Source organism: Peromyscus californicus, unplaced genomic scaffold, assembly GCF_007827085.1.
Source record: "Peromyscus californicus insignis strain IS unplaced genomic scaffold, ASM782708v3 Scaffold_23__1_contigs__length_62951481, whole genome shotgun sequence".
Classification (NCBI taxonomy): domain Eukaryota; kingdom Metazoa; phylum Chordata; class Mammalia; order Rodentia; family Cricetidae; genus Peromyscus; species Peromyscus californicus.
Window position 1 is genome coordinate 19,468,804 of NW_026294534.1, and position 12,023 is coordinate 19,480,826.

The 12,023-nt window shown below is 49.2% G+C and overlaps 1 pseudogene; it reads right to left on the reverse strand.

The window, feature by feature from the left end:
• Positions 1-8,238: 8,238 nt before the first annotated feature.
• LOC128119463 (cofilin-1-like) lies at positions 8,239-9,176 on the reverse strand (annotated as a pseudogene).
• Positions 9,177-12,023: the final 2,847 nt, after the last annotated feature.

Here is a 12,023-nt window from a genome sequence, read left to right on the forward strand (position 1 = left end):
CTTTGACCAGCACCCTTGAATGAGGCATGGGATGGCCAGCTCCATGCTGTTGCTGTGGATGTACTGGGACTTGAGTCTCAGACTGAGATTATGGTGGGCAGCCCCTTGAGAAGCATACAGCAGGGGATGGCTCTGCCTGCATCTGGCTCCCTTCCTGGTCTAAGTCTGTGACTGGAAGTGGTAGGTCTATGGAGGCAGCCATTCTTTCCCTCTTCTGATAATATGGTGTCCTTCCAGGATCTGTGTGTGCCTCCTTATGTACGTCCATAGGCACTCTTTTATCTTGGAGATGAAGTTGATGCCCTGTTCTGGTGTTTGCTGTCTGGAGCATGCCAGTACTCACCTGTGAGGCCCCGGGCCACTTTGGCAGCCAGTGGGCCATTTAGCTCTCTAAGCTGAGGCCCAGAGCTTGGGGCAGGGGGTGGGGGAAAGGGGAACAGGGCTCTCACTGTGTCCACTTCAAGGAGCCCAGTCATCAAAAGGACTTTGTACAGTGAGTTGAGAACATACCCCAAGAGGAGCTACAGGAATAGAAAAGACAACCTTGCCAAGTGGGGAGTTGCTATACACACACACACACACACACACACACACACACACACACACACACACATGCGCAAAGTCTATGCTCAGACATGCACACACAGCCATAAGCACACGTCATACCATATGTGCATACAACCACTATAGCACATACACACACACATGCTTACAGCCGTGGATGTATGTGCATGCACACACATGCCCATGTGCACACAGCTATACACATGCACAAGCACAGTCACAGACACACACAAGTTGCAATGGTTGCTGGGAGACTGATGTCACTATGTTTGAGTTTAAACAGCAAATCTGTTCTTTACCAAACAAAAAACCTTTAGGCCAAATTCTTCCTGACTAGGGGAGCTTAGTGTCCTTATCTCCAAGTAGGGACTGACGTCCCAAGCCACATGACATTGCTGTGACGATGACATATGACCAGATCCTGGCATGTACTGGAAGGCAAGGTGGCGCCCACCCCACTGTCTCTGTCCCTCGCTCCTTGGGATCTGCAAGGAATCATAGAAGGAGAGCATTGATGGACAGAGCAGATAAGGACCTCAGGAATAGCCCGCCTTCCTGCTTGCCTGTCTTCCTAAGTGAAACCTGACACTGTAAGGCCCAGTGAGGAGGCAGCTAAAGCTCCACATGCTGAACAGCCTCCCAGCGTGGGTCACTCCTGGATGACCACTGACATAACCAGCTGGGACGAGGGGGTGGAAAGGCCCCGAGTCTGCTTAGCTGCTGCCCAAATATGGGCATCCAAGCCTTCCCCTTGGTCCCTCCAGCTTAACGCAGAAAGACCGAACGACTGGGACATAGGGCTGGCGGTGTAGCTCAGTGTCCATGCTCAGCACGGCAAAACAAAATCAACAAAAAGCCTCACCTCCTGGACATCTTAGACACAGCAAAATCAGCCTGGAGCAAAACGCGATGCCGACCTCTAGACTCCAGCAAACACCCCAACCTTTCCGTTGCAATGCCCAGGCTGGGGAGAGAAGGGATAACAGATTCCACATGGACGTGGATTTTCACACCAAATTGAAAAACCCAAGCTCCCAGGCTGCCAACCCACTGGGACCATGCGATAATGGAGGTGTTTGTCTGAGCCCCAAGCATGAGGGGTTTCTGCACTCCTGGTTGAGCCATGGTGTCGACAAACAAGTGTAGTGACTCAGAGAAAATGGTCCGCACGTTATGGAGGGAACCCCAGCTCTCAAGAGAGGTGTAGCCTGGTGGGGCGGAGCGCTGAGACGTGAAAGCTGGATTTGAAAAAAAAACCACCAAACCACCAAACAGTGTCTTGGCTAGTTTTCTGTCAACTTGATACCAGCTAAAGTCATCTGAGAGGAGGGAACTGCAACTGAGAAAAGGCCTCTATAAGATGGGGCTGTAGGCAAGCCTGTAGGACATTTTCTTAATTAGTGATTGACATGGGAGAACACAGCCCATTGCGAGTGCTGCCATTCTTGGGCTGGCGGTCCTGGGATCTATAAGAAAGCAGGTGGAGCAAGCCATGAGGAGCAAGGCAGTAGGCAACTCCCCTCCATGGCCTCTGCATCAGCTCCTGGCTCCAGGTCCCTGCCCCTTTTGGGTTCCTGTCCTGACTTCTTTCAATGATGAACACTGGTGTGGAAGTGTAAATCAAATTAGCCTTTTCCTCCCCAAGGTGCTTTTGGTCACGGTGTCTCGTCCCAGCAGTAGAAATGTAACTAAGACAGGTATCTGGATCCCTTTAGTGGCTGTTTCCACAGAGCGGAGAAGAATGAAAAGCAGGATCAATTCCAAGTGTCAGTCTCTGGGGATCAGGATGGAGAGGGGACCGCTGCTTTAAACTCTAGGCTCTTCTGCACTAGTTCAATTCAAATCCGTGGTGGGAGCCGGAAGCGGGTTTAGCGACAGACAAGCTTTTCAGATTTGTGTCCACCTCGACTCTCCACATACACCTCGAAAAGAGAAATCCACTCCTCACTCTTCCCGGCCCCACCCTGGGCCAGCATCCCAGGACACCTTCGGACACTCTAGGCTTCCTGTGTTCTCTCTCCAACTTCACGTCTGAGATAAAGCCTACAGCTATCTCCTCTGTTGGGTGACTTTTCCTCGAAAACCGAACAAATCTCCATTCACCCCAGATAGGGCACTGATGGTTCATTCCAAGTCGCGAACTTAGTGAAGCAATGAGCTTCTTGGAGAAGCATGGGCAGCTTTATCATCAAAAAGCCTACCCCAGAATGGGTGATAACTCATGAAAGCTGTCTACTAGAGTTCCTTGACCAACTTCCCGGTGCTGGTTGGTTCTTGCCAACTCAACACAGGCTACGGTTGTCTGAGAAGAGAAAACAGGTGAGAAAATGCCTTGGGAGACTGGCCGATAGGCAAGCCTGTGGGGAATTTTCTTAACTGGTGATTGATGCAGACGGCTCAGTCCATTGCGGTGGGGGTGCCCCCCTTGGGCAGGTGGTCCCACGTGGTATTAGAAAGTGGGCTGAACAAGCTGTGGGGAGCAGAACTCCTCCATGGTCTCTGCTTCAGTTCCTGTCTCCAGGTTCCTGTTCTGATTTCCTCACTGATGGACAGTTACCTGGAAGTGGAAGCTGAAGCAAGCCCTTCCTTCCCCAAATTGCTTTGGCCATGGTGTTTCATCACAGTAATGGAAATTGTAACTGAGAGACCCAGCATTTATGTACTACTTACATGTTCTCAAGGAATGGCTTCACAAGTCTTAGAATTTTCTGGAGCCTGTGTGTTTTGTGACCTTTCTGGATCTGCCTTAGTTGGGGTTTCTATTGCTGTGAAGAAACACTATGACCATGGCAACTCTTATAAAGGAAAACATTTCACTGGGGTGGCTTACCTTTTCAGAGGTTTAGTCCATTATTTTTTTTTTTATTTTTTATTTTTTTTATTTTTTTTTTTTTTTTTGGTTTTTCGAGACAGGGTTTCTCTGTGTAGCTTTGCGCCTTTCCTGGAACTCGCTTTGGAGACCAGGCTGGCCTCGAACTCACAGAGATCCGCCTGGCTCTGCCTCCCGAGTGCTGGGATTAAAGGCGTGCGCCACCACCGCCCGGCTTTTATTTTTTATTTTTTTGGTTTTTCGAGACAGGGTTTTTCTGTGTAGCTTTGCGCCTTTCCTGGAACTCACTTGGTAGCCCAGGCTGGCCTCGAACTCACAGAGATCCACCTGGCTCTACCTCCCAAGTGCTGGGATTAAAGGCGTGCGCCACCACTGCCTGGCTGGTTTAGTCCATTATTATCATAGTGGGACATGGAGACGTGCAGACAGACATGGTGCTGGAGAAGGAGCCAAGCATCCTACATCTTGACTTTCAGGCAACAGGAAGTGGTCTGAGACACTGGGAGTGGCTTGAGCTTATATGAGACCTCAAAGCCGCCCCCACAGTGAAACACTTCCTATGAAAAGGCCACACCTACTCCAACAAGACCACACCTCCCAATTGTGCCACTCCCTTTGGGCCTCATTTTCTTTCAAACCACCACAGGGTCTAATTCTTCTTTTTCTCTCTAGAAGGGGATGTTTCAATTCCCAGGAAGTAGTTGCATAACCTACTGAACAGCCTTTAAAAAAAAAATCATTAGCTGGGTGATGGTGGTGCACGCCTTTAATTCCAGCACTCGGGAGGCAGAGCTAGGAGGATCTCTGCGAGTTCGAGGCCAGCCTGGTCTACAGAGCAAGATCCAGGACAGGCACCAAAACTACACAGAGAAACCTTGTCTTGAAAAAAACAAAACAAAAAACAAAAAATAAACAAACAAAAATCATTATACATAGAGCAGGTTAGCCTAGAAATCATGATCCTCCTGTTCACACCTCCCAAGTGTTTTTTATTGGTTTATTTGTTGTGGTATATGTGTGGAAAAATACAAGGCCTCACATGGTAAGTGAGCACTCTAACCCTGAGCCAAACATCCAGCTCTCTAGTGTTAGTGTTAGTCAACATTAGTGTTGACTCAGGACTCTCCCTGATGTGAGACTTGGGGAAGCCTCAGCTCTGGGGCAAGGACACCAGGCTTTATGCCTGCCCACTCTCAACACCAAAGTGCAAGGCAGCATATAGCTGAGGCTCGCAACTGCTCAACCCTGTGTAAAGCAAAGGCCAATCCCCAAAGGAGGACGGACCTCCTACACCAGCACATGCACACACTTGTGCATGCACAAGCATGCACGCGCGCGCACAGACACACACACACACACTCAGGCTTTAAGTTTCAGCGACTGAGCAACAGCTCCTAGTAGTGGCGAGTGTTCAATGAAACCCTGTGTATGTAACTTTGCACTTATTAGTTACTTTCTTTTTTTTTTTTTTGGTTTTTCGAGACAGGGTTTGTAGCTGGAGTTTTCCTGCCTGGCCCACAGTCAGGACAAATCTCTCTCACCTGCCAGTCCCACAGCCGCTCAGACCCGACCAAGTAAACACAGAGACTTATACTGGTTACAAACTGTATGGCCATGGCAGGCTTCTTGCTAACTGTTCTTACAGCTTAAATTAATCCATTTCTATAAATCTATACCTTGCCACATGGCTCGTAGCTTACCGGCATCTTCACATGCTGTTTGTCATCATGGCGGCTGGCAGTGTCTCTCTGACTCAGCCTTCCACTTCCCAGCTTTATTCTCCTCCTTATCCCGCCTACACTTCCTGCCTAGCCAATGGCCAATCAGTGTTTTATTTATTGACTAATTAGCAACACATTTGCCACATAGAACATCCCACAGCAAGGGTTTCCCTGTGCAGCTTTGCGCCTTTCCTGGAACTCACTTGGTAGCCCAGGCTGGCCTTGAACTCACAGAGATCCGCCTGGCTCTGCCTCCCAAGTGCTGGGATTAAAGGCGTGCGCCACCACCGCCCAGCTATTAGTTACTTTCTTATTGCTGTGACCAAATAGGAGAGAAGCAGTACTTGAGGGAGGAGGGTGTATTCTGGCACACAGTTCAGGAAACAGGGAAAGTATGGCTGCTTGCTCACATGTCTGTGGACCAGGAAGCCAAGAAGGTGGCATGCCAGGATGCGGCTGGCTTCTCCTTTCCTCCTTTTTCAGTACAGGACTCATTCAGGATGAGTCTTCTCCCCTCAGTTAATGCTGTCTGGGTATACCCTTACAGACAAACCCAAAGTTGTGCTTCATTAATGCCTTGAGTGGTTTTATTAACCTTTTTATTGTATTTTGTTTTGTTTTATTTTGTTTTTCGAGACAGGGTTTCTCTGTGTAGCTTTGCACCTTTCCTGGAACTCACTCTGTAGCCCAGGCTGGCCTCGAACTCACAGAGATGCACCTGCCTCTGCTTCTCGAGTGCTGGGATTAAAGGCGTGCGCCACCACTGCCCGGCTTTATTATATTTTTTATATAAAAAATATATTTATTAATTCTTTGAGAATATTGAGCATATACATCACCACTCTCAACTCCCAGAACTACCCTCTCCACTTTCCCATCCCTACCGAATGACAATGAGAACATGGCCGCTCCTAGGCATGGTTGAGGAGAAGGGTTTATTGTAGATATGAGGGCGAGAGCAACCAGAGGCATCAGGAAGAGTCCAGACTGAACATGGCCAGCAGAATAGAATGGGCCATGAGAGGAGAGGAGAGGGGGTGGGGAGAGGAGGAGAGGAAGAGAGAGAGAGAGAGGAGAGAAGGAGCCAAGAGGACCAAAAGAGCACATGGGAACCAAAGAACCAAGAGCAAGCCAGGAAACCAAGAGAGCACATAGCCAGAATTATATAGGAATTATATATGAGTTATATAGGAATCAAGAGCAGGGTGAGATGTGCTCAGAGGAGCCACAAGTACTGAGTGAGACTTGTCCCAGGTTTCTTCGGGACCTGACACCTTCCCACCTAATTTGAGTTTTCTTCTTTTTATCCCCATGAAGTCCAATTTATGTTGGCCAACTAATCTTCAAAGTGGGCCCACCCTGGATGTGATTGACCTACCAGGGTCATATCACTAAAGAAAACTGATTCTCCCCCTCCCCGGGGGTTATCAAACGCCAATAGCTCCTCAGCTAGTGTGGGATTCATGCCCACCCCACCTCCTCTGTGCTGGTGTTTTCTCTGGCTTCAGCCTGTGTAGGTAGGTCTTGGGCACGCTGTCACTACTGCTGTAAGTCATATGTGCGACTGTGCTATTGTGACCAGAAAACACTGTTTCCTTGAGGTCATCTTCCACCTATGGTTCTAATCATCTTTATGCTACCTCTTCCTTGAAGATCCCTGACCCTTGGGGGAAGGGATGTAATATGTATGTCCCTTTTAGGGCTCTGCACAGTCCCTTATTCTGTACACATTGACCAGTGAGGGTCTCTATGTTCATTGCCTTCTACTGTAAGGAAAAGCTTCTCTGGTGAGGGTTGAGAGAGGCTCAGTTCTATGGGTATAGCAATATGTCAGCAGGAGTCATTTTAATACTATGCACATTTAGCAGAATAATAGTATTGAGTTCTCCCCTGGGGCCTATGACCAATCTAGCCACAGTCTCTTGGCCCCTTTAACAATGTCAGGTAAAGCTGGGTATGATGGCATGTGCCTTTATTCCCAGTACTTGCAGGCACAGGCAAGTAGATCTCTTGAGTTTGAAACTAGCCTGGTCTACATAGTGAGTTTCAGGACAGCCAGGGATATACAGAGAAACCCTGCTTTGTGTTGTTGTTGTTGTTATTGTTTTTTAAGCCAGATAACAGTACCGCCTCATGGAGTGGGCCTTAGATCCAATCAGAAAGTGAATGGTTGCTCCTGTAACACTTATACCAATATTACACCAGTAGGCGTACTTTGTCAGGCTAGTCATTGTAGTTTTTAGGGTTCACAGCTGGGTAAGATCAATGATTTCTTTTGTCCTCTGGCAATGAGCATGGAACATTCCAGCACCATGAAAGCTAGCCAGTAGGAACAACACTTATAAGTAAGTACAGTTTGATCGCTCCAGGTACTGGGACCCAAGTGTTCCTTATTGGTCCTGCTTCCATGAGCGGCCATGACCAAGAGAAAGGGCAGGGGCTGGAGAGATGGCTCAGAGGTTAAGAACACGGACTGCTCTTCCAGAGGTCCTGAGTTCAATTCCCAGCAACCACATGGTGGCTCACAACCATCTGTAGTGAGATCTGGCGCCCTCTTCTGGCCTGCAGACATACATGCAGGCAGAACATTGTATACATAATAAATCTTTAAAAAAGAGAGAGAGAGAGAGAGAGAGAGAGAGAGAGAGAGAGAGAGAGAGAAAAGGGCAGGCAGCCAGCTAGTGCAGAAAGGGGTTGTTTCCACAACATTCTGCTTACACACACAACTAAACAGATAAGCACAGTCGCTATTTTAGCTAGAAGTTAGCAGCGTGAGATGGAGAGGGACAGATAGGGAGAGGGGGTGTCGTTAAAAAAAATACAGGCTTCCCCCAGACTAGGTACTTGGTGTTTGTGTGGTCAGGGAGGGTGTTTGGCTTGCTTCAACATATGAGGAACAAGTAGATCAAAAGCAGTTGTTTGGGAAAGCCAGAACTGTCAGGAAGGAACAGTGGGGTGGGGTGGGGGGCTGGCGACGGGGGTGAAGGGATTGCCCTCCCTGTTCTGAGATGTCCCCTATCAGAAAAAGGACAGCCTGCAACACCCAAGAGCAGGTCTGGAGCTGCTAGATGCTCCAGATGGGAGGTAGGGGTGGGGGTGGGGGTGGGGGGGTGTAGAGGTGGCTCACAGAGGTTTGTCCTCCAGGGAGATGATGGTGCTGCCACCTAGTTTTTCTGCCATGGTCCAGCGGTCCTTGACCTCCACACGGCAGTCAGCTTGCCATTCATGCTTGATTTCTGTCAGCTTCTTCCTCATGCCCTCTGTGGAACTGGCATAGACACCATGGCTCTTAAGGGTGCTTCTCAGGGCCCAGATGAACACCAGGCTCCCCTTCTCCTTGCTTCACTGTTTCACAGAAAGCATTACAGCAGCCCTGGTCTGGCAGCATCTTGACAAAGGTGGGGGGGGTCATCTACATTTGCCCCATATCTGCCAGGATCCCCTTGCCCTCCTGCAGGGTGGTGTTTTCCTTGTCCTCTCTCAAGCAGAAGGGCACTGGCTCCTTGAATGTCACTTTCTCTGGCACTGACAACTTAAATACCTTCATGTCATGGAATGCTTTGATCCCACTGTCAGAGACAGTCCTGCCAGAGGCCCTGTTTCCAGTGAAAGGGAGAGATGAGAGCACAGAGGAACTGAGGCTCAGCAGCTTTAGCTGGGATCTGACTGAACCCCCCCCCACCTTCCTCCAGCCCCCCCACCCCCACCAAAACCATCCCCTATTGTGATCAAATTGACCATCACAATGAACACCACAGAACCCTAACCCCACCCAACAAGGTGGATCGCATCCTCTTCCTCTGTCCCACCACCTTGAAGCCTCAAGTCTCCCTGGCTGACAGGAACTCTGGCCTCCAGCTGCTTCTCCTCAGGGACCCGAGGGAGGGATCTGCTTGCACTGAGGTTGGGAAGAAGGGTGTCTGCCCTCAGCTGGGCCTCTTTACTGTCTGTGGAGAAAAGCCCAGGGGCCTAGAACAGATCACAGACTTCCCAGACCTGAAGGAAAATCAGTTTCCTATGGGCGCACCTTCTCCGTCCTCCAGAAAAGGCCCTTCCTCCATGACCTCATGAGGCTGTGGAGAGGAAGCATCATCTTCTGGGCTTCCTCACAGCCACGCTTACTCTGCCTTTGCTTTGTCCCCTCGGCTCCCTCAAACATGGCTCTTCTGGGTAAGGCTCCATGTTCTTCCTGCCCCGGGGTAGGGGAAGCTTTGGAAGCCCACGCCTGCCTAAGGCCGATTTGTCTTTTCAGTCAGATTACCCATTACTTCCTGAGGCTCTTTTTGGGGGCCACCAGGGAAACTGATGGCCGTCTGCTCCATGTTTTTCTCTACACCTCTTCTTCCCCCTTTCCTTTAAAGCATTTGTCACAATTTCTGACTATAGTCATCCTTGTCCTTCTCCACTGAGTAACTGTTCTCCCACTAGACCATCAAATCCATGAAGGCAGTGACCATATTTCTGTTTTCACTCATCTAGTAGAGTGGAGAGCCATGGTGGTTTGAATGAAAATGCAACCCCCCAAAGGGAGTGGCACTGTTAGGAGGTGTGGCTTTGTTGGAGTAGGTGTGGCCTTGTTGGAGGAAGTATATCACTTTGGGGGTGGACTTTGAGGTCTCCTTTGCTCAAGTACACTCTGTGGTACTCAGTTCACTTCCTGTTGCATGTGGATCAAGATGTAGGACTCTCAGCTCCTTCTCCAGCACATGTCTGCCTGCATGCCACCATGTCACACCATGATGATAATGGACTAAACCTCTGAAACTGTGAGCCAGCCCCAATTAAATGTTATCCTTCACAAGAGTTGCCATGGTCGGGGCTGGAGAGATGGCTCAGTGGTTAAGAGCACTGGCTGCTCTTCCAGAGGACCTGAGTTCAACTCCCAGCAACCACATAGTGGATCACAAACCATCTAAAACAAGATCTGGTGCCCTCTTCTGACCTGCAGGGACACATGCAGGCAGAACACTGTATGCATAAGAAAAAAAAAAAAATGTCTCTTCACAGCAATAGAAACCCTAACTAAGACAAGAGCCAAACTTGATTTGTTCCCCAGAACTCATCCCCCCACCATTTTTTTTTCTTGTTTTGAATGAATGTGGAAGAAGTGGGGAAGAGAGACAACCTTCCTGTATTAGCCAGGCTGGCCTGGAACTCATGATCCTCCTGCCACAGCCTCTCTGATGCTGGAATTATAAAATACACCACACCAACTGGCCTTAGGGAGTTGTTCTTCTTTATTTGTTTGTTTGTTTCCTTGTTTGTTTGCATGTAACCCAGGCTAGCTCTGAACTCCTGCTCCTTCCTACCGCCACCTTCCAAAGGCTGGGATTAAAGGCAGGTGCAGCCATGCCTGGCTCCCACCTAGTTTGGGTGCCAACCCACGTCCCAGGTGTGCTTCTGACAACGGGCTGTAAATCTGAGTTCCCAACTGGGATTTGATCGATTTGCTGGAGCTGCTCAGAGACCTCGGGAAAACATTGACTGACATTGGCTGATTTGATGAAAAGATGCAGTGGACGGTATCAGAGAAGGGCAAAGAGCTATGCCCTATGTGCTCAACTACTGGGAAGCTTGACAAACCATCCCTTTTGGGTTTTATAATGGCATGGTTATGTCGGCATGATTGATCAATCATTGGCTATTAAGTTAACCTTCCTGTCACTTCCCAGGAGATCAGTGGCTAGGACATAAGGTTCCAGCCCACTAATCCTTGTCCTGGTCTTTCCTCTAGTCAGTGGCTAGGACATAAAGTTCCAGCCCACTAATTCTTGTCCTGGTCTTTCCTCTAGCCAGTGGCTAGGACATAAAGTTCCAGCCCACTAATCCTTGTCCTGGTCTTTCCTCTAACCAGTCCCCTCTAGGAGCTGTCTACCCTCATTCAACTCATTAGCATACAAAAAGACACTTATTTCAGAGACTCCAAGGATTTTAGAGTCTATGCCAGGAAATGGGAACAAGACCAAATATTTATATCATGGTGTCATTGAGCTCCACTTTCACTACAAACATCTTGGTTCCTTCTCTCCCTCCCTCCCTCCCTCCTTCCCTCTCTCTGTCCCTCCCTCCCTCCCTGTCCCTCTCCCCCTCATCCTGTCCTCCTCCTTCTCCTCCTGCTCCTCCTCCTCCTTCTCTCCCCGCCCCCCCTCCCCGTGTGTGTGTGTGTGTGTGTGTGTGTGTGTGTGTGTGTGTGTGTGTGTGTGTGTGTGTGAGAGAGAGAGAGAGAGAGAGAGAGACAGAGAGAGAGAGACAGAGAGAGAGACAGAGAAAGAGAGAGAGAGAGAGGGTCTTTCTGCAGCCTTGGTTGTCCTGGTACTCTTTGTGTAGACCAGGTTGGCCTTGAACTCACAGAGATGCATGCCTGGCTTGGCTCCAATCTCTCTCAACCTCTTTCAGCACCTTCTGTGTCTAAGACTCTCATCTCTCAGATGGACTATTGTTTGGCTTTCCTGACTGTCTCCTGTGAGTCCCACTTCTTCCCCTCCTGTTGGTTCCCCAAGAGAGGGTCAATTTAAGTCTACTTCCAAGTCCAGAGTGGCAGTGGTACATGAATGTAATTCCATCACGGGAGAGGTTGGAGTGGAGCCAGGGAATGGCTCAGTGGGTAGATGTGCTCACCACCCAGAACAAACCTGGAGTAAACAGAGAACCTACTCCCAAAGGTTCTTCTCTGACCTCCATGCACACACGCTCTGGAACACACATCCCTCCCCCACATGAACATAACTTTAACAGTAGAAATGGAGCAGAAGGGTCCTGAGTAGGAGGCTAGCCTGAGCTGCACAGTAAGATCGACCATAGAGAAAACTTGTCTCAAGATAAACAGGGCTGGGGATAGCTTGGTGGTAGAGGACCTGCCTAGAATGTAGGGTGCCCTGGGATCTAGTTCAATCCCTAATACTGTTCTC